Source organism: Anas platyrhynchos, chromosome 32 (assembly GCF_047663525.1).
Source record: "Anas platyrhynchos isolate ZD024472 breed Pekin duck chromosome 32, IASCAAS_PekinDuck_T2T, whole genome shotgun sequence".
NCBI classification, from domain to species: domain Eukaryota; kingdom Metazoa; phylum Chordata; class Aves; order Anseriformes; family Anatidae; genus Anas; species Anas platyrhynchos.
Window position 1 is genome coordinate 3,424,817 of NC_092619.1, and position 22,528 is coordinate 3,447,344.

Here is a 22,528-nt window from a genome sequence, read left to right on the forward strand (position 1 = left end):
AAGAGGCTTCCTGAGTACAACAGCTCCTTGTAGCCCTGTGGATGCTAGCTGTGAGGTCACTTCTGTCCCAGAACCTGGCTGGCCAACAGCAGGAAGGAAGAGCCTCTGAGGTCATAAAAAGCCATCAGAAAGCTGCCCCCAAAAGGGTGACACATTTGGGGAGGTCAGGGGAAATCTGGGAGAATAAAGCTAGGAGATTTGGGGGAGAGAAGATTGGCTTGGCTAATAGAAAGGAAGGATTTTGAAGAGGTGAGAGGGGTTCAGGTAAGGCTCATGCTGCAGCAACACTTACTAGGAAAACTTTCATGTCAAGCCCTGGCAATATTTCTAACCAGGAACATTAAAAACTAGTGCTACCCTAATTATTATGCTTCACCATGGAAAGAATCCACTGCTCTAATCCCCAACTTCAAATCCTACCTTTATCTTAAACCCCCAAACACATCACCTGTTACCATTAGTCTTATCCAATTGATCGCACTCATCCCTAGCCCTTAATCGCTAGCATTAAATTGCCAGCCTTAACACCAACCCTTGTCCCATAACAAAGCACATAATAAAACCCTAACCAGAGACCGGTGGGGATGAACTGCTCATGTCAGCTGTGCCTAGGGATCTCTAGTGGCAGCAGGAGGCCCATGGCCGTGCAGGTGGGTGTCAGGGCACTTCTGACTGAGGATGTCATGTGCCACCTTCAGCAACATGGCTGGTGTATACTTTTATCATTTTAGCTGTCATAAGTAACTGAGGAGACGCTGACATGAAGCTAGTGTAAATATTTATTTCAAGGTCAGTCCTGACCTAGTACCTAACAGAGCTTTCACACAGGGGTCTTCTGTCCATCAGAGAAGCTGAAAGGCCATCAGGAGGTGCATGGCCTTGGAAGATGAAAACGACCTTGCCTTTATCTTGCTAGGTGCCAGGTGTCAAGGAGGCTGCTGGGTTTGAATGTTTTTATAGGGTGTCGATTATGCCTTAGAAACTCTGACTCCAGCAGGAAGCAATTGGTTTTGGTGGGGACTGTGAGCTCGCTTCTGCCTCTGGAGTTGAGAGGCCAGCATCAGGAGCATGGCTGGGCAAGGGACTGGGAGGTCTTATCTATCTGAAGTAGCTGCCAGGTCAACCCTCACCTCTGGGCTTCCAGATGGACTTTCAGGCTCACATCTCCCAGCATCTCTCACAGGCCAGCAGAAGGCACCTGGTGCTTGTGTGATGCCCTCTGCCCAAGTACCTGAAAGGCCCATTCAGAAGCAGCCTTGGCAGTGGGTTGTCAAATGTCTTGTGCCTGAGTACATGACTGGAGAGAGACAGTCGTGTGGCTTGGTTGTGTCTATCTGAGGAGCTGAAAGTCCATCTGGAAGGTCACATAGCCTGGAAGATCATGGTGAGGTTCCTTGTGTCTGGTCAGCTGACAGGCCGCATGAAAGCTGATGGCTGTGGATGCCTGTGTGAAGGATGCCAGCGTTTTCTCAGCCTCAGAGCCACCTGCACAGGGCCTTGGCCTACCTCTGATCATGGCCTCCAATTGCCACCACAGTGCTCTAAGGTTTCCATGGGGCTTTTTCAGAAATGGCCCTCGTTGTGACCAATCAATGCTTTGAAGAACTCTAGGGTTTGGCTTCTGACTTTGACTTTCTGAGGGATTTCATCAGTCTGCTCTCAGGAGCTGAAGTTGATAGACTTAGCAGCAACTACACTTTGGGGCTTATTAAGACAAAGAAAGGCCTAGAAGTCTCTTAAGGAGGTCTGGACAGGTAGGAGAAGTTTGACCCTGTAAAGACAACCTTTCTCCTCACCTCCCCAGATCACACCATTTCTCTCATTGATCCCCTAGGACTTGCATCACTTCTCCTGACATCAGACTTCTCCACTCAAGTCTGTAGTTGCCCCTTGCAGTTCCCTTGTCCCAAATCCCTCCTACTTTCCTTAGAACATCCTATAACATAAAGGACTATACATGATACATATATTACTACATTTAGCCTATGTATATTACCATATATATATATTACCATGTTTTTCCTGTATATTGAACAATATCATGCATCTTTCTTATAACATATCAAACAATACCTTCACACACAAAAAATATAAACAGCACCTTTAACGAGTACCTTAATCAAATCAAGTGCCTTCAATCAAAATTCAGGGGTGAATAAATAAAACTTTTACTCCTTTCTCTACCCATGTCTCAGAGGCTTCCTTACCAAGGTTCTGGTTTGCTCAGTGTCAGCTGGCAGCATCCTTCCTCAGCACAGAGGAGAATTGAAACACAGGGCTGCTTTAGCCCACCAGTGATCACAATTCCAGGACTGTCTGCTTCTCAACTTTCAACAAACACCACAAACACAGATCCTTGCTTGATGAACACTTTAATTGATGAGGATATTTCTCTGGAGTTTCACAGAGACAACATTTTTCTGAAGTCTGTAGCTCATCAGCTGAGATTTCTTCCAGATGAGAAAGACAGGTGTGAGACCAGAAGAGGAAAGGAAATTCTCTTAACCCCCACCATGAGCAATAGCCCAGGTGTAACACAGACAAGCAAGTTGCCAAAGTACTGAGATGATGCAGCCCACTGGGAGCAAAGGAATTAGATGTGAAGGAAGGGGTCCAGCTGGAGGAGAGATACAGAATCACAGAATTTCTAGGTTGGAAGAGACCTCAAGATCATCGAGTCCAACCTCTGACCTAACACTAACAGTCCCCACTAAACCATATCCCTAAGCTCTACATCTAAATGTCTTTTAAAGACCTCCAGGGATGGTAACTCCACCACTTCCCTGGGCAGCCTGTTCCAATGTCTAACAACCCTTTTGGTAAAGAAGTTCTTCCTACAATCCAACCTAAAACTCCCCTGGTGCAACTTAAGCTTATTACCCCTCATCCTGTCACCAGGCACGTGGGAGAATAGACCAACCCCCACCTCGCTACAGCCTCCTTTAAGGTACCTGTAAAGAGCAATAAGGTCACCCCTGAGCCTCCTTTTCTCCAGGCTGAACAAGCCCAGCTCCCTCAGCCGCTCCTTGTAAGACTTGTTCTCCAGGCCCCTCACCAGCTTCGTCGCCCTTCTCTGAACTCGCTCAAGCACCTTGCTGTCCTTCTTGTAGCGAGGGGCCCAAAACTGAACACAGTACTCGAGGTGCGGCCTCACCAGAGCTGAGTCCAGGGGGACGATCACCTCCCTAGCCCTGCTGGTCTCACTGTTTCTTATGCAAGCCAGGATGCCATTGGCCTTCTTGGCCACCTGAGCACACTGCTGGCTCATATTCAGCTGACTATCAACCATCACTCCCAGGTCCTTCTCTGCCAGGCAGCTTTCCAACCACTCATCTCCCAGCCTGTAGCTCTGCTTGGGGTTATTGCATCCCAGGTGCAGGACCCGGCACTTGGCCTTGTTGAACTTCATGCAGTTGACCTCAGCCCATCGGTGCAGCCTATCCAGATCCTCCTGCAGAGCTTTCCTACCCTCGAGCAGATCGACACACGCACCTAGCTTGGTGTCATCTGCAAACTTACTGAGGGTGCACTCAATGCCCTTGTCCAGATCATTGATGAAGATATTAAAGAGGACTGGCCCCAGCACCGAGCCCTGGGGAACGCCACTAGTGACTGGCCTCCAACTGGACTTGACTCCATTTACCACGACTCTTTGGGCCCGGCTATCCAGCCAGTTTCTAACCCAACGAAGAGTGCGCCAGTCCAAGTCAAGAGCAGCATGCAGATGAGAGCCTGTGAATAAAAATAGATGGGCTATCTCAAACATTGGTACCTTTCAGATACCGACCCCACCTTCCCAGGTGCCCTTACAAAACAGGTTTGAGGCCCTGGAGAATGAGAGATCGACAGCAACTGAGGAAGAGGTAGAAAGTGTTCCCAGGAGGATTCCTAAGGTGAGGAGGTCAACTCCACGCATCAGGACTGCCTCCACCAAGAACGAAAGAAGGGTGATTGTTGTGGGTGACTCTGTCCTTAGGGGAACAGAGGGCCCTATTTGTCGGCCTGACCCTACCCGTAGGGAGGTCTGCTGCCTCCCTGGGGCCAGGGTCAGGGACATTGCCAAGAAGGTCAAGCGCCTGGTACGGCCCACTGACTACTACCCGCTATTGGTCTTTCAGGCTGGTAGCGATGAAGTAGCAAAGAGAAGTCCGAAGGCGATCAAAAGAGACTTTAGGGATTTGGGGCGACAACTTAGAGGTTCAGGCGCGCAGGTTGTGTTTGCCTCTGTCCTTCCGATAGGGGGGATGGAAGCTGAAAGGTGCGCTGTTCGCATAAACTCGTGGCTTCGTGACTGGTGTGACCGGCACAACTTTGGGTTCTTTGATCACGGGAAGGTCTATGCTACACTGGGCCTGATGGCACCGGATGGGATAGGCCTCTCTCGGAGAGGGGTAAGGATCTTGGGTCAGGAGTTGGCAGGGCTGATAGATAGGGCTTTAAACTAGAGTCGAAGGGGGAAGGGGCTAAAACCAGGCACGCCGGTGAAGACCTAAGGGATGGTACGCTAGAATCAGAGGGGCTGTGTGCCAGTGAGGTCCTTCGGTTCGATCCACAAGGTGCTGAGTGTAAGGAGACGCACCTGAAATGCTTCTACACAAACACACGCAGTATGAGGAATAAAATGGATGAGCTAGAAGTCCTGGCCCAGTCCCGCAACTACGACATCATCGGCATAAGCGAAACCTGGTGGGATGAGTCCTGTGACTGGGGTGTTGCGATAGACGGTTACAGGCTCTTCAGGAGGGACAGGCAGGGTAGGCGAGGTGGTGGGGTGGCGATGTATGTGAAGCAGGGGCTGGACTGTGTGGAACTTCAGGTCGGCGATGGCAAAGTTGAGAGCCTCTGGGTAAGGATCAAGGGACGAACGAATAAAGGGGATGTCGTTGTGGGAGTCTATTACAGACCGCCCGGCCAGGACGATAGCGCCAATAACTTATTCTTTACAGAACTAAGAGAGGCCTCGAGATTAACTCCCCTTGTCCTTATGGGGGACTTCAACTTGCCAGACGTTAACTGGGAGTGCCACACGGCTGACACGAGCAAGTCCAGGAGGTTCATGAAGCACCTAGATGATAACTTCTTGGTGCAGGTGCTGACGGAGCCAACTAGGAAAGGTGCCCTCCTAGACCTGTTGCTAGAAAACAGAGAGGGTCTGGTGGGAGATGTGGTGATTGGTGGCCGCCTCGGTCATAGCGACCATGAAGTGGTTGAGTTCAAAATTTACGGTGACAGAAGGAAAAGTGCCACGAAGACCTCATCCCTAGATATGGGGAAGGCGGACTTCAGGCTGCTCGGGGAACTAGTCAGCAAGGTCCCCTGGGAAGCTGCTCTTGAAGGCCTTGATGTCCACCAGTGCTGGTCACTCTTTAAGCGATGCCTCCTAGAAGCACAAGAACAGGCAATTCCTAAATACCGCAAGTCAGGCAGGCGCGGCAGGAGGCCGGCGTGGCTGAACAGGAACATTCTTACGGAGATTAGGCGGAAACAGAGAGTGTTTCGCTACTGGAAGGAGGGCCGGGTGACATGGAAAGAATACAGGGATGCTGCTCGTGTCTGTAGGAAGAAAATTCGTGTGGCTAAAGCACACCTAGAGTTGAAGCTGGCTGTGTCTGTGAGAGAAAATAAAAAGGGTTTTTTTAGATATGTGAATGGAAAAAGGAGAACTAAAGAATATATAGGGCCGCTCCTTGACAGGGAAGGTCTTCTCACAGACAATGACATAGGCAAAGCAGAGACGCTTAACGCCTTCTTTGCCTCTGTCTTCAATGCCGATGATGGGCTTCGGGACCCAGAGTGCCCCGAGCTGGAGGACCGGGACGGTGGGGATGACAAACTCCCAACTGACCCTGAACGTGTGCGGGATCTGCTACTCCACCTGGATCCCTACAAGTCCATGGGTCCGGATGGGATTCATCCCCGGGTGCTGAAGGAGCTGGCGGACGTCATCGCGGAACCTCTCTCAATTATTTTTCAACGATCCTGGGAGTCTGGAGAGGTCCCGGTAGACTGGAAGCTGGCAAATGTTGTGCCGATTTTCAAGAAGGGTCAGAAAGAAGACCCTAGCAATTACAGGCCTGTCAGTCTCACATCAGTGCCTGGTAAAATCATGGAAAAGATGGTTCTCGAACGTATTGAGGCGCACCTGGGGGACAAAGCAGTCATTGGTCCCAGCCAGCATGGGTTTGTGAAGGGTAGGTCCTGCCTAACTAACCTGATTTCCTTTTTATGATAAGATCACCCGTATGGTAGACCAAGGGAAACCAGCTGATGTGATTTTTTTGGACTTCAGCAAGGCTTTTGACACGGTTTCCCATAGGATCCTACTGGACAAAATGTCCACCATACAGCTAAATAAAAACATCATACGATGGGTGAGCAATTGGCTAACGGGCAGGGCCCAAAGGGTTATGGTGAATGGGGCTGCGTCAGGCTGGCGGGCGGTCACCAGTGGGGTCCCTCAAGGCTCCATTTTAGGGCCGGTACTTTTCAATATTTTTATAAACGATCTGGATGTAGGAATAGAAGGCATTTTGAGCAAGTTTGCTGATGACACCAAACTTGGAGGAGTTGTGGACTCGAATGAGGGTGGAAAGGCCTTGCAGAGGGATCTGGATAGGTTGGAGAGCTGGGCGATCGCCAACCGCATGAAGTTCAATAAGAGCAAGTGCCGGGTCCTGCACCTGGGACGGGGAAACCCTGGCTGCACGTACAGACTGGGCGATGAGACGCTGGAGAGCAGCCTAGAAGAGAGGGATCTGGGGGTCGTGGTAGACAGCAAGTTGAATATGAGCCGGCAGTGTGCCCTGGCAGCCAGGAGGGCCAACCGTGTCCTGGGGTGCATCAAGCACGGCATCGCTAGTAGGTCGAGGGAGGTGATTGTCCCGCTCTACTCTGCGCTGGTGCGGCCCCACCTCGAGTACTGTGTGCAGTTCTGGGCACCACAGTATAAAAAGGACATGAAACTGTTGGAGAGTGTCCAGAGGAGGGCTACGAAGATGGTGAAAGGCCTGGAGGGGAAGACGTACGAGGAACGGCTGAGGGCACTGGGCCTGTTCAGCCTGGAGAAGAGGAGGCTGAGGGGAGACCTCATTGCAGTCTACAACTTCCTCGTAAGGGGGTGTCGAGAGGCAGGAGACCTTTTCTCCATTAACACCTGCGACAGGACCCGCGGGAATGGAGTTAAGCTGAGGCAGGGGAAGTTTAGGCTGGACATCAGGAAGGGGTTCTTCACAGAGAGAGTGGTTGCACACTGGAACAGGCTCCCCAGGGAAGTGGTCACTGCACCGAGCCTGACTGAATTTAAGAAGAGATTGGACTGTGCACTTAGTCACATGGTCTGAACTTGGGTAGACCTGTGCGCTGTCAAGAGTTGGACTTGATGATCCTTAAGGGTCCCTTCCAACTCAGGATATTCTATGATTCTATGATTCTATGATACCTTTGGGTATCTGAAAATTCTGCATGGATCAGAAAAGCATGACATAGTCCTTTAAGGTGACTGTCCCCCATTTCAGTAGCTGCACGAGGTAGAAAAGACATGGACTGGGACAGATGCTGTGCACTTCTTTCCCGGGTGCTTACAAAAGAGTGTTCCTCTTTCTTGACTATCTCCACCCAAATGAGGAGTTCATGTATCAGGCTTGCACGTGAACCCTGTGCACCTACATTTCAGTGTGAGGCTCCTGAGACAGACTGGGATGCATATCTCTTGTCCTTAGCAGCAGCAGCACAAACAACTGTGCCCAGTGGGTCTCCCTGTCATGCATTTACATTCAAGACAGAGGTAGCTTTTAAACTAAAAGAGGGTAGTTTTAGACTGGATATACAGAAGAAATTGATTTCTCTGGGGGCGGCGAGGTACTGCAACTGGTTGACCAGAGAAGTTGTGGGTGTCCCATTCCTGGAATTCATGAAGGCCAGGTTTAATGGGGTTTGATCAACCTGGTCTGGTGCAATGTACCCCTGCCTACTGCAGGGCTGTTGGAAGTGGATGATGTTTTAGGTACCTTTGAGACCAAATCTTTCTATGTTTTTGTGATCTTATGATTAATGTGGCTGACCAGACTTGTTTCCCATCACTACCTCCCATGCTTATTTACCCTTTTTGTACGGGAAAAGGTCCTTGACCAGATCCCCTCAGTGCTTAGCTGCCTGTCAGGTCTAAACCACAACATATTGCTGTTGGTGACTGGGCCAATCTTCAGCTAGAACAACTACAGCCAATGGATTAATCTGAACAAGTTTTCCAGAGGAAGCCAGTGCAAAGATTCCCCTTTTCCAGTCTAGAGGCAAAGAGCAAGGCAGGTTATTTGGGGTCTAAGAGCAGCCCAAACCCCAGGCTGAAATGTCCACGTAAACATGGTTGTACTCCCCACTTCTGAGCTTTCCATTTTCCTGTCTAAGTGCACCCATTCTGCCCTGGGACAGGTCCTAAGGGGACAATACAGCCCATTGAGAGACTACTTTTCTGCCTCAAATCCATCATCTCCTCCTCCACCACCCTTACATTTTGAGGTGTTCTCCTTTTGTAGTCATCTGCTCTGATCCTGTTTCTAAACACACAGGGAAAGGTGAAGGAGAAAATGTCTGTCTTTCTTCAATAAGTTTTTGTTTGTTTGTTTGTTTATTTTTTCCTGTTTGAGGAGTACTTTGATTTACAGAAGAGAATAATTTACTAAAATCATAAGAGACTTGAGACTTCAGTAATGAGTTTCACCTACTTCATTCCTGGTGCCTGTAATAACTTGTTCTCCTGAGGCTCCCCCAACAGTCAATGCAGACAAGAGAAAGTGCTCGTGGCTGGGTCGTCCCAGCCTAGAACTGTCATGACAAATAAAGCTGAGGAATCTCTTTCAGATGCTCTTCTCTCTCTCAGCATTGACAGGACGGGGGTAAGTTAAATTGCTCAACCTGAAGGATGTGACTTTTAGACAACTGAAATATAAACCTACACAGTAGTACATGGCACTTTGCTTTTTTATTTATTTATTTGTTTGTTTGTTTGTTTGTTTGTTTGTTTTTAGGCGCTTCCTCCTCGTACAACAAGGACTGTCCTTAAACTTTTAAAGATGACAAGATTTTTACACCTCTCGGAAACATAAGGCATTTAGGTGAGGACGTTTGATAGTAAGAGAGAAGAGCAACTGTTTGGAAACAACTGCATTTCCACACAGAATGAGGTCAGATGAGATTGTGTGACAGATCCGTTTCCACTGATCTGGTGGAACCATAATGAATTGTGGCCTTAATTTACAGTTCCGAAAAAGGCAAACTACACTAACTACTGGTATTCCCTCTTTCTTAAAGAAGCAAAGGAAGATGATGTAGAAGAAAGCAGGGCATTACAAAAGAGGTACTTGAAGTTTTCTCAGTTTGAAATCAAGGGATCCTCAGCTGCTGCTGGTCCAAAAAGGCAAGTACTGAAGAGGAGAGATAATAATTCTCAATGTACATATTTGAACTGATGGTTTAGCACCTATGTATTTGTTCAGGACATGAGATTTCCTTTTAAAATATTGTTATGATGGCTGTTTGCAATTGTTCTGAGAGAATGTGGACTTTCCCAGGAACAGGGTGCAATCGCTAACAACCCCTTATTGGTCCTGTGTTCTTGAGAAAGAATCATTTGTGGCTGATGGACAAAGGTGGAAAGAAAACAAGAAATTCCCTGAGGGCTCTTCTTGATATGTGAAACACAAAAGTCCCTCTCTCTGTTGTATTGGAAGCCTGCAAGCAAAGAAAGAGAGAAGGAAGGAGATAGCCTCCTGTCCGGACCATGAAATTATCGCACCTGTACTTTTGCCATGTTCCTGCCTCAGCAGGATGAATGGAAATTGGGCATGGGAGTAGGCAATGGAACTGTCGTTACTGAATTCATCCTCACAGGTTTCTCAGGGCTTGATCAAAGGCTACAGCTATTTCTCTGCCTGGTCCTTCTACTCATGTACCTGACAACAGTGATGCGGAATGCAGCCATCGTTTTCCTGGTGTGTGTGGATAACCGCCTGCAAACCCCCATGTACTATTTCATTGGCAATCTGGCATTCCTGGAAATCTGGTTTATGTCCTCCACAAGCACCAAACTGTTAGAAATGGCTCAATCTTCAAAATGGGATTAAATAAAAAATAGGATTTATTAAAAGAATAGAGGTAAGAAAACAGCGCTGGGTGCACCGGGAGTCTCCGCTCCACCAGGACACACACCAGTTACATCAAGCAGCTGATTTTTATGCTCCTAGACTAATACATATTCATTACTTCTTCTAAAAAAAACAGGTTATTATAATTAGCTTCCGGGGTCCAGTCCCTCCTACTGGAGCATGCGCATCAGTCTCCTCTGGGGGTCTCTGGGTGTCTTTCATGCTGAAGGCTCGTAGTCTTCCTCTCCAAGTTTTTTTTCGTCCTTCCCCTTTGTACTCCTTTGGCACCGTACTAAGTTTATAGAACATTTTCTGCAGGTTTTCTCTCCCAGCCATCCTTCAGCTTCTTTTTTTCTTCTTCTTAATCTCTTGGCCACCTGGCCAGATACCAGAGGTTTGCATAGTATCCCATAACAGTCACTAGTTGTTATCAGTTGTTCTGAAACCCCCAGACATCAAAGACTTCATATAAACAGAAATAGCTTTCTTATTGACACTTCACCAGTAATTAAAACATTCTTCACCAGCCATTCATAGGGACAGTTACACCTATAGTAGTGTTAAGTTAATCTCGAAGAAGACAAAAAAAAAAGGCTGTAACTGTTAGAAATAGAAGTCCGGAATAACAAAAGCAAACAGGTTCACAAATTTGAGGAATATTTTCTGAAGACTTGATAAATTGACTAGAATGAGGGGGAGACTGGGACACACTGCATCTGTGGTTCAAGAAATAAATTGCCAGTGCAGGGCCCAGAGGCAGACAGGACTGTTCTTTATGGACATAAATTGTTAAAACATTCCTCAGAAAACTGTTAGTGTTTCTGAGCATTGGCAGGAAAACAATCTCAGTAGGCGGCTGCTTTGCCCAGTCCTCCTTCTATTTTTCCCTGGGTGGTGCAGAGTTTGTTCTCCTTGTTGTCATGTCCTTTGACCGTTACATTGCCATCTGCCAGCCTTTGCGCTATGCTGCCATCATGAAGCATCGGCTCTGCATCCAGCTGGTTGCTGCTGTTTGGGTCACGGGCTTCATATTCTTGAGATACCGCCTGGTGCTGCTCTCCCAGCTCACTTTCTGTAGTTTGAACAAATCCAGCATTTTTTTTGTGACAACACCCCCTTATTCCAACTGTCCTGCTCTGGTGTCACCGTGCTTTGGAAAACAGAATCGGTTTTCATATTGTTTATTGTGCTGTCTTCCTTGTGCTTAACTGTGGCATCTTACACGTGTATCTTTTTCTGTATTCTACAAATGCCAGCAGCCTCAGCGAGGAGAAAAGCTTTTGCTACGTGCTCTTCCCATCTCACCACCTTGGCCATTGCCTATGGAAGCTGCATTGCTCTCTACGCACCCACCTCAGATCACGTTTCTTTGGAGACCAACAGCATTGTAGCTTTGCTGAACACTGTCCTGTACCCATTCTTAAACCCATTCATCTACAGTCTTAGAAACAAGGCCGTGATGCTGGTCCTGAAGGAAGCCATGGCCCATGCAACAGCACAGATTTTCCCCTAATCATGATGCATTTCTGAAGAGCAATTTGAGTTCTCTGCTGTCATATCTTATGTAATACCACCTCCATGTATATGTGACCTCCACATCCAGATGCCTCCATAGTTTTATGTTCTTGCTGGATTGTGTTGGGCTGTGTGATAAGAAGCACATCTGGACACAAAATGAAGGCTCAGGCAAGCGATGGCAGGATGAGTAATTCAGTTCATGCCCTGCTCTGTCTGCTTCCAGGCCCATCACAGGAGAGCCCTCAGCTCAACAAAAGCCCATCTCGATGAGCTCAGAAGAACACAAAGCACAATGGCAGGTGGGAACCCAAGTCACTGGCTCCTGAGGAGCCAAGATCTTGACCCAGCTCCTTCCAGGACTGCCTTGGGAGGGCTGTCACCCCACTGTCCAGGTGGAAACCCATCCAGATGCATCACTGGCAGCAGCTCTCCACATCACCATTTGGAGTAATGGGATTGCTGCCAAGGGCTGTAGGTCACCTGGTGGTTGTACATAGGGGTAAGTGCAGCAGCTGGACTAGAACCAGGGCATCAGAGGGCCCATGTGTCATTGTAGTCAGCAACAGGAGAGATGGGAGTGTGTGGACTTAATGTGTGTGTGCCTGTGTCTTTGTGAGTGTGTGTTAGATTGGGGTGATGTGTGCCAGCAGCTACAGTGGGACTGCACCCACAGGGGCTCATATGTCCAACTGTCTGCAACTGGGCAGACTGGGAGCCAGGAACTTGTCCCAGGCAGGCTGAGTATCTGATCCCAGCTGCTGGAGGGATCTACTTTGCACACACGCACATGAACATGCATTTGCGCACAAAAGCACTTTGCATTTCCCAATAATGGGCCTCCATCTTGCTCAGCCAGAGAGGATATCAGGATAATGCTGCTGGTGTTGTTTGTGGTTGTGTGAATGCTGAGTGTGCCTGCCTGCATTCACCTGTGTCCTGTGTCATTGTGGACTGCACTCTGCTGCTAAAGGGATTGAGAAAAACACATTCGTGATATCAGTTGTGTCATGCCCCTTGTCTGGCTTTGATTCTAGTTCATATTGGAGTTCTACCACGTCCAGCACTGCAGCACTCAGTAGTGGCATGATTTCATTCAGGCCACAATAGTCCACTGTTAGTCTCCACTTTTTGTCAAGAATTCACACTAGCCATATGGGACTATTAAAGGGTGAACAAGTCTTGCTGATCACTTCTTGTTTCTCCAGTCAATAAACTAACATATGAATTTGAATCAGGGAGTCTCAGCTAGTGCAATATTGCTCCCTGTGCACCACTGGAGTAATGATCAGCATCTGCTGCTCTTTGACCCTCAGCAACCCCACAACAGAAGGATTCTCCAAGAGACCGGACAAGGTAAACAGCTGTTTAATGTCATCATCTTAATGTAACTCTGCTTCAGCCTCCAATACAGTTAACTGTCAGGATTTCCCTGTCACTCCAGAAATAAAAATGAGTTCTACCCCTTTATAGCTGGATGGCATTACAGTACATTGTGCGCTGGTGTCCACAAGAGCCTTAAACTTCTGTTGGTCTGATGTGTCAGGCCATTGAACCTACACAGTCCAATAAACTCAGTTGTCCCTCCACCCGATTGGAGGCAGAGCACCTTTAGTTCTGGTCGGAATATTCATGGAAATTGGAGCAGCAATTTTCCTGGAAGAGCCATTCTCCCCCCCTCCCTCCCCCCTCCCTTTTGCAATTGTTTTTCCTTGTAACTTACATACCTATGCCTCTAGGGTTGAGGTAGATTTCCCATCCCATTTTCTCATGTCTCCTTCATGGTCACGTGGGTAAAACCACAGAGTGGTATGTTGTGTGGACCCACCATACCCCTTTCTTGTGCAGAGGCATGCTTACTCCTGACAGCTGAGGTACTGGTTCGTACACATAGAGGGAGGAAGGTATATGCTCTTTGAGTTGGTGGACCTCTTGCGAAAGTTTCTCCACAACCAAGACACAGGCCCATAGTGCAGAAGAAATGCCTGCCATGACCGTGCTGCATCTAAGGGGATCTACTTTCCATTAGGGCTATCTGCACAAGAAAAGTCTTGGAGTTCCCCAGGTGTCTGTGATCCTGTAGCTGAAGACAATTGTCTTCTACATAGAACCCCAGTTCTGGGAAACACTGACCTTTAACAAGAAAGAAACAAATGAACAAACAAAATGCTAATAGACTCAGACTCTCCTCAATGACTATTGTATTAAACCGAAAGAAAACAAACCCCCAAAGAATTCTAGAAGCTGAAAAGTGCATGGACACATTTTCTTAGATTTTAACCTTTCAGTTTTTTGTTTCATTTTAATTGATATTAATTGACATCAATTGACATCTTTCAGGCCTAGAGCTTTTTTTAATGCACGCCAGGATCCCATTAGCCCTCTTGGCCACAAGGGCACAGTGCAGGCTCATGGTCAACCTGTCGTCCACCAGGACCCCCAGGTCCTTCTCCTCAGAGCTCCTCTCCAGCAGGTTATCCCCCAGCCTGTACTGATACTTCGGGTTGTTCCTTCCCTGGTGCAGGACTCTACACTTGCTCTTATTAAATCTCATTTGGTTTCTTCCTGCCCATCTCTCCAGCCAGTCCATGTCTTGCTGAATGGCAGCACAGCCTTCTGGCGTGTCAGCCACTCCTCCCAGCTTTGTTTCATTGGCATACTTGCTGAGGGCAGACACTATTCCCTCATCAAGGTCATCGATGAAGATGTTGAACAAGACCGGACCCAGCACCGACCCCTGGGGAACACAGCTAGTCACAGGCCTCCAGCCAGACTCTGCTATTCTGATCACCACCCTGAAGAAGACTAATGCAAAGAAGATACTGAGTGCTTCCAGTATCAACAGCACCACTCAGATTGGTGTCATTGGCAAAGTTGCTGAGGGTGCACTTGATCTCACTGTCTACGTCTTCTGATAATAATAGGAAACACTGCTGGTCCCAAGACAGACCCTGACGGACACTACTCCTCACTGGCCTCCACCTGGACATAGAGCCATGGACAGCAATTTCATAGAGCAATGACCTCCACCTGATAATAAAACAATTTCTTCATCCTGTTCCTGACCACAACATTGGAAGAAGAACCCAACGTCCAGGCACCAGCACTGTGGAAATACCCTTTTTTTTAAACAGACGTGACGGGATAGCCAGCTATACGTTAACAATAGATACAGATAGAAGGGTCTCTGGGTAAAAAAGAGTGGGTTTAGGCCACTCTGCAGAAGTGGAGTGAAGGAAGAAAAACAAGATTATCACAGAAAAAAAGCACAAAGACCAGCAGTTTCCTGAGATGAAATGGAAATCCCTTGCGAAAAGACATGAGCAGCTTACTGCTGCTGAAAGACTACTGATTGACTCAACTTCTTCAGTGCATCCTTGAGCTCCTGGTTCCTAATGCTGTAGATGACGGGGTTCACTGCTGGAGGCACCACTGAGTACAGAACTGTCACCACCAGGTTCAGGGATGGGGAAGAGATGGAAGGGGGCTTCAGGTAGGCAAATATGGCAGTGCTGGAAAAGATGGAGACCACAGCCAGATGAGGGAAGCACGTGGAAAAAGCTTTGTGCTGTCCCTGCTTGGATGGTATCCTCAGCACTGACCTGACGATCTGCACGCAGGAGAAAAGAATAAAAATAAAACACCCTGAAACTAAAGAGAGACTAATCAGAACAAGCCCTGAGGTAGACATCTGAGCAGGAGAGCTTGAGGATCTGGGGGATTTCACAGAAGAACTGGTCCAGGGCATTGCCTTGGCAGAAGGGGAGGGAAAATGTACTGTCAGTGTCCAGCATGGCATAGAGAAAACCACTGCCCCAGGCAGCTGCTGCGATCTGGGCACAAGCTCTGCTGCCCAGGAGCCTCCCGTAGTGCAGGGGCTTGCAGATGGTAACATAGCGGTCATAGGCCATGAGGGTGAGAAGACAATACTCTCCTCCAATCATGAACAGAAAGAAAAAGACCTGGGCAACACATGCTGAGTAGGAGATGGTCCTGGTGTCCCACAGACTTTTTCCAACTCCAACCAATTTGTGATTCAGTCATTCTGGAATGCCTTGCAATGTCTCTGAGAACTTTTTTGTAGTATCATTGCACCAGTTGTACTCGAGGTTCTCAAGGGCAGAGACTCATTTTGAGAATGACACCACTCACTGTGTAACCTTGAGGAGCAGGGATTACAATCAGCAGCGAGGCCTCAAAACACAGCATTGTCATGCACTCTAACTCCACAGCCTAGCCCTTTCTTCCCTGAGTCAGAAGGGACCTCTGGAGGTGTTCACTACCATAATCTTCTCTGAGCAGTTATAGCTCAGGATATAGATCAGGATAGTCAGTGCTTTCTGCAGCTGGGTATTGAAATCTCTGGGCCCATGACCCAGTCTTGATCCACAGTAACTGTTCCCCCAGTATAGACAGTGATGCCAGCAGAAGGATGGAGCTGGTCAAATTTCAAAGATTAGCTCCCCTTGGGCAGTGGGGAATGGCAGTCCCCACACGTGGTCCCCAAGCTGTTGGTACTGCTATGCAGAACAAACAGGCTGTACAGAGGTACTTCAGACAAAGGTACTTCACGAAGGGGGAAATGAATCACTCCCCACCTTCCCTTCCCTCTGCCTGCTGGGTGCCCACTCTCTTCCCTGAGATCGTGGAGTCACAGGTTCCCTGAAATACCTGGCTTTAGTTCTTTCCCTGTGGCTGAGCTCACAGTGGGAGATCTCTCACTTTCAGAGGGGCTGCAGTCACTGCCCACACCAGACTCCCATGTCCCTGGAGGTATCCTGGGCTCTGCAGGCAGCTCCAGATTCCCCTTCTGAAGGACATCACCTATGGATCACATGAGGGAATGGCCCTGGCTATGTAATGCAGTGACCATTCGCTGCCTCTGCTGTGAGCAGACACCCATGGGTGAGTGTTAAATCTAGCCCTTGGTCTCTGACAGGTCACAATGCAAAAATGAGCCATTCCCTCCTGAACTGAAGCAAGAACAGATCCTTGTGGGGAGCAATTCTTTGGGCCTATTCTTGACAAGTTTTTGGGGGAAAGGAAGTCCCAGGCTTCACGCATTGCACTGGGGTAATTCCGTTTTATTACTGAGATGTCATGAGATAGTCTTCACTGACTCACAGTGTTAGGTGAGTGTTAGTAGGCTGTCTATACAGCCTACTAATGGGACAGAACAAGTTTGTTCATTCACAGCAGTGGGGGGAATCCAAATATTTATGTACAAATGCAAGGAACAGAAGCAGTAATAATGACCTACCCACCCCACCCCCCCCCAAAAAAAAAAAGAAAAAAGTAATTAATAATAATAATAATGAGTACAAAGAAAACAGAAGCTTGGAAGGAGATTTACTTGTATTCATTATTGGACAGTGAAGGGATCTTTCTAAGTACTGGAAAACATTCCCCAAATCTGTCTCCTAACAGCACACTTGAGCTCCTTGTTTTGCATGCTGTAGATGAGGGGGTTCAGAGCTGGGGGCACCACAGAGTACAGAACGGCCAGCAAAAGGTTGAGGAATGGAGAAGAGATGGAGGGGGGCTTCAGGTAGGCAAATATGCCAGTGCTGATGAACAGGGAGACCACAGCCAGGTGAGGGAGGCATGTGGAAAAGGCTTTCTGCCGGCCCTGCTGCAAGGGGATCCTCAGCACAGCCCTGAAGATCTGCACATAAGACAGCACAAGGAAAACAAAACACCCAGATAATAAACAGGCACTAAACATAAGAAGCCCAGCTTCTCTGAGGTAGGCATCTGAGCACGAGAGCTTGAGGATCTGGGGAAGTTCACAGAAGAACTGGTCCAGGACATTGCCTTGGCAAAGAGGAAGGGAAAATGTACTGGCAGTGTGCAGCACAGCATAGACAAAAGTACTGCCCCAGAGAACTGCTATCATGTTGATACAAGTTCTGTTGGCCATTATTGTCCCATGGTGCAGGGGTTTGCAGATGGCAATGTAGCGGTCATAGGCCATGATGATGAGAAGATAAAACTCTGCTGAGACAATAAAGAAAAAGACCTGGGTAGCACAACTTGCATACGAAATGGTTGTGGTATCCCACAGGGAATTGGCCATGGCTTTGGGAACAGGGTGGTAATAGTGCCCAGGTCGATGAGAGAGAGGTTGAGGAGGAAAAAGTACATGGGGGTGTGGAGGCGGTGGTTGCAGGCTATGGCTGTGAGGATGAGGCCGTTGCCCAGGAGGGCAGCCAGGTAGATGCCCAGGAAGAACCCAAAGTGCAGGAGCTGCAGCTCGAGTGTGTCTGCGAATGGCAGGAGGAGGAACTCTGTGGGGAAGCTGCTGTTGGACATTTGCAGCCTCTGGACAGGACTGGCTATCCATGGAGGAAAAAAACAGTGACAAGTTAGTCTCTTCTCTGACAAGTTAATCTCTTCTCTGAGAGAGATTCACACCTCCCACAGAACTTACCCTTCCCTGATCTGAATGAGGAATGAATCAGCTCATCTCCAACCCTCCCAAGTGGATGACAGGCGTGTCTGACAGTTTAAAATGAAGCTTGGGCACCTTGTTCCCAAAAAGATGCCCTCAGGGCAGGGCCCAGCAATCCATGTCAGAACAGAAGCTTACACCCCCCTGCACCCCTGACAAAGAGATTAAGAGACCCCCACACAGGTGGAGAAATAAGAAAGAATACCACAATGCTCCAACCTGCTGACACAGAGAAAGGCAGATGGGCGTGCAAGGAAGCCTTCAGTTTACAAGCTTGCACGCCACCTTTGGAAGTGACACTGCAGGGCAGGTACTCTTAGTCTCATTCTTGTGCATCACCTTGCAGGACACCGGCTCCTTTCCTCTCCTGGAGGTCTTCCTGAGGAGGAGGTGGCTCATGCCCTAAAGCCCCTGAGGGCAGATGCTGTGCTGGGTGTCAGAGGAGAACAGGGGATTGCTGCAGGGAAGGTGCCTTCACTGCAGGCCTGGCAGGGGGTGTCTGAAGCCTCCCTCCCTTGGTGTTTCAGGCAGCAGCTCCCTCTCCATCCCTGCCCAGGTCTCTACTTCCTTGAGCTGTCCCTGTTGGCAGCTGCTTCTCTCTCCCCACTTATCCTCCCTGCCATTGCTCACAGACCCCATCCCACCCACTATGTGTTCAACTCTGTCTTGCAGACACCACCTGTCCCTGTATAATTTTTAGGAATATCTCTCTGTGTTCACTGGCTATGGAGTAGCTCATACCTATCAAGAGCTAAGAAGAACTTGGCTCTCAGGGTCTTCATGAAAATATAGAAATACATTCCCATCTCCCACTGCCACCCAGGAGAGCAAGAGGAGAGAAATCGAAATGCAAACACCTTCCCTTCAAGAATTCCTTGCTCTGATCTTCCTCCTGAAAAGTCCCTTCCAAAATACCCTCGGGGTGCTCTGGAGCCTGACTCATAGAGCAGCATCTGGACAGGAGGAGAGTCCTGCTTAGTTATGAGGTTCCTCATAGACCTACAGATCTCTTTCAGTGTAAAGATCCAGGGGCATCTGTCACTGATACAAACCTGAGAACTTCATTATGATCCTCCTGACTGCCCTTCAGGGAAGGAAAGTTAAAGCACAGACTCCAGAGAGTGTCTTCCCTTCAGGTAGTCCCTGCCTTGGTTTTCACTGTCAAGAATATCCCCAAAGATGCAGTGGAGGTGCTGTGTAGCTGTGAGCAGCCTGCCCCAGGCAACAGGCTCTGGGCACCAACAGAACCCTGCCATTCCCTGCCCTGCCAGGGGGCTTCTAACACTCACAGCTTCTTCGCACAGCACCCTGGGCAGCTCCCCAGGCAGGCTGAGTGCTGAGCCTGGCAGGTAGCAGAGGCCCTGCCCTGGCACACAGCCCCTGGGGCACAGCAGGGACCCTGCTCTGCACCACAGCCCTGGACACCCCTGCCTGCACCCCAGCTGCACAGCCTGCAAACAGCCCCATATGAATAAACCCTCACGTCCTGTACTTCTGACAGTTTTCAAAGGAAATCCTGGCTCTGAATCTTCTCATTCTCCTCTTATCCAAAGAAGCTCTGAGAGTCCTCCTGAAAGCTCCCACAGGCTGTGGGATTTGCCAGAAAATCTGGAGATGGCACCAAGAACAACAGCTGTGCGGCCCTGCAGCCAGAGACTTACCCTGTTCAGGGCTGTGAAGATTTCCCCCACAGTCAGCTCTCAGGATCCCCCCTCCACACTGCCTTTAACATCTCCCTCCCTTCTCTCAGCCGCCCTTGTCCCCTGCAGGCAGTGCCCCCAGCCCTGCTGTGCTGTGCAGAGGAGCTGCTCCTGGGCAGAGCTGTCTCTCTGCAGTGCTGCCCGCTTGCCAGGAGCTTCCCTTGGGCCCAGGAGCCCAGCCCAGCTCAGCAGCACAGCTCCAGCCCTAGGCTTTGCTGCCTCTTTACTTCTTGTCTCTCTTGAGATGTCCCTGGGGCTCCAGGGCTGACAGCTCCTGCAAAGCAAGAGTCACTTTTGCAGAACATACTTTAAAGTCAACTCAAATAATTGCCAAATATCCCTTTGAAACAGCAGAGAGAGGCTGAGTACAGAATTACAGTTATTCCTAAGAGAGTTTGACTGTCACTGAGAGGTGCAAATATTCCCTCTGGAAAACTCTGTTCATGGCCAATAACAAATAGGACACGCAGGCAGGGATGGGGAGGGGTTAGGTACCCTTGTGCAGTGCACATATCCATTTATGGCATCTCATCCCCAGCTGGAAACCCTTGATCCATGTGATGATCCTTGTGTGATGAAGCTCCCCTCACACACTGCCACAAACCCACAGGACCTTGTTCAGTTGCTTCAGTTCAGTGTGGCCTCTATGTGTGTGAGCAGCTGGAGTGCATGGAGCCCTGCTTAGGGATGAGTGAGGATCTGACAGCAAGCTGATGTGTCAGGAGTAAAGAGAGGGTAGGGACAGGGGACATTATAGTGGGAGTCTGCTGCAGGCCACCTGATCGGCAAGACCAGCAGATGACGCCCTCTATAAACAGATAGAAGCAGCCTCACATTCAAAAGACGTGGTCCTCAGGGGGGACCTGGTATCTGTTGGAGGGACAGCACAGCAGGGCATAGTCAATCCTGGAAGGTCCTGTTATGCATTAATGATACCTTCTTTCTTCCATTGATAGAGAAGTGCTATGCTGGAACTCATTCTCAGCAACAAGGAGGGGCTGGTGGGGAATGTGAAGCTCAAGGGCAGCCTGGGCTGCAGTGGCTGTCAAATGGTGCAGTTTAGGATGCTAAGTGCAGCAAGGAGGGAGCACAGCAGGCTCACTACCCTGGACTTCAGGAAAGAAGACTTGGCCTTGTGGGCATCTCCTTTGTAGAGTCCCATGGGACAAAGCCCTTCAGGAAAGAGGGACCAAAGAGGATAAAGCTGCTTGGTCTTCATGGATCACCTCTTCCAAGCTGTGGTGGTTTTACTTTGGTGGGCAGCTGAGCTCCAACACAACCACTCTATCACTCCTCCTTCCTCAAAAGGAAAGGGGGAGAAAATACGATGCAAAGGGCTCAAAGGTTGAGAGAAGGACAGGGAGAGTGCTCAAAAACTATTGTGATGGGCAAAACAGACTCAGAGTAGGGGGATAGACTGTAAAATTTATTGCCTATTACTAGCAAGCTAAAGAGGTGAGAAACAAAGTAAAGAAAGCCCAGAACACTTTCCCCCATCTACCATCTTCCACCTCCTCCTCCCGAGCAGCACAGGGGAACAGGGGAAGGGGGTCTGTGGTCAATCTATAGCACTTTGTTTCTGATCTTCTTGGTCACTCTCTTCCCCTGCTCCAACGTGGGGTCCCTCCCATGGGATCACATCCTTCGTGAACTGATCCTGTGTGGGCTTCCCACAGGCAGCAACTCTTCCAGAACTGCTTCAGATATGGGTCCGTACCACGGGGTCCATCCCTCAGGAGCACACTGCTCCAACCTGGGTCCCCCACGGGCAGCAGCTCCTGCCAGGTCACCTGTTCCTGCATGCGCTCCTCTCCATGGGCTACAGCTCTGGGCCAGAATCTACTCTGGTGGGGTTCCTCCACAGGCTGCAGCCTTCTTCAGTGCAGGTCCACCTGCTCCACCATGGTCTCCTTCATGGCCATTTCTCTAAGGAGGGAGCTGGTGCAAGGGATCTACAAGGTGCAACTGCAGACTTCTGTGGAGAAGTCTGATGTCAGGAGAAGTGATGCAAATCCTGGTGGGGCAATGACAGAAATAGTGGGGTTGGAAGGTGAGCAGCAAAGTTGTCCATAAAGGGTCAGACTTCTCCTACCTGTCCAGACCTCCTTAAGAGACACTCAGGGCTTGCTATGTCTTAATAAACCCCAAAGTATAGCTTCTGCAAAGTCCAACAACTTCAGCTCCTGAAAGGAGACTGATGAGTCAATTGGAGGTCATGATTACAGGTTGGCCAAGGCACTTTGGAGGTGGCTCTGAGGCTGAGAGAATGCTGGCTTTGGTTCATCAAGCACAAAGACCAAACCCTGATGCCAGCTCTGGGCAGAGATGTTCTGTCCCTCATGTGAGGCTCTGGGCTCTTCATCAGACAGTGGGATGTGAGGTATGCAGTGACAAGTGAAAGACAATGGTGTGATACATTCTAGCCTCTGTCAGGAGGTGCAAAGAGGTGACGAGTCCCCATTGCTAATAGGACAACATGTCTCCTCCTAGGCCTTGGTGGCAGAGAGACCTGCAATAGCCAAGGGGACAAGACCTTGTTTTTCCTGGCTAAGTCTACTCTTGCCAGTGTCCTTGTCCATCTCCACCACTGGCTGTCCTATGACATCCCACACCCGTCCCAGTTTCCCTGCAGGCTGAAAACATGCATCTTGTTTTCCTACCTTGCTTAGCATTGCAGTGCCTTCACTGATGATTCATGTACCCTCTCCAGCTGTGTCTTGAAA

At 49.0% G+C, this 22,528-nt stretch overlaps 1 pseudogene; it reads left to right on the forward strand.

The window, feature by feature from the left end:
- Nucleotides 1-9,803: 9,803 nt before the first annotated feature.
- LOC119714645 (olfactory receptor 6E1-like) lies at nucleotides 9,804-11,652 on the forward strand (annotated as a pseudogene).
- The last annotated feature ends 10,876 nt before the right edge of the window (nucleotides 11,653-22,528 follow it).